We start from the raw sequence: 511 nt of genomic DNA, 5'->3' as shown, positions 1-511 counted from the left end.
TGTCAATCAGATACACAGAGACACTGCTGTCAATCAGATACACAGAGACACTGCTGTCAATCAGATACAGAGACACTGCTGTCAATCAGATACACAGAGACACCGCTGTCAATCAGATACACAGAGTCACTGCTGTCAATCAGATGCACAGAGTCACTGCTGTCAATCAGATACACAGAGACACTGCTGTCAATCAGATACACAGAGTCACTGCTGTCAATCAGATACACAGAGTCACTGCTGTCAATCAGATACACAGAGACACTGCTGTCAATCAGATACACAGAGACACTGCTGTCAATCAGATGCACAGAGTCACTGCTGTCAATCAGATACACAGTCACTGCTGTCAATCAGATGTACAGAGACACTGCTGTCAATCAGATGCACAGAGACACTGCTGTCAATCAGATGCACAGAGACACTGCTGTCAATCAGATACACAGAGTCACTGGTGTCAATCAGATGCACAGAGACACTGCTGTCAATCAGATGCACAGAGACACTGCTG

The 511-nt window shown here is 45.8% G+C and overlaps 1 protein-coding gene across 1 annotated transcript in view; it reads right to left on the bottom strand.

Annotated features, from left to right (window-relative positions):
- The window catches only part of Vps13b (vacuolar protein sorting 13 homolog B), a 585,584-nt gene that overhangs the window by 280,507 nt on the left and 304,566 nt on the right, over positions 1-511 (bottom strand). The gene's annotated exons all lie outside the window — the stretch shown is intronic.

This window comes from Grammomys surdaster, unplaced genomic scaffold (genome assembly GCF_004785775.1).
Source record: "Grammomys surdaster isolate TR1022 unplaced genomic scaffold, NIH_TR_1.0 63, whole genome shotgun sequence".
In the NCBI taxonomy this organism is placed as follows: domain Eukaryota; kingdom Metazoa; phylum Chordata; class Mammalia; order Rodentia; family Muridae; genus Grammomys; species Grammomys surdaster.
This window is presented reverse-complemented; position numbering and strand designations above follow the sequence as displayed.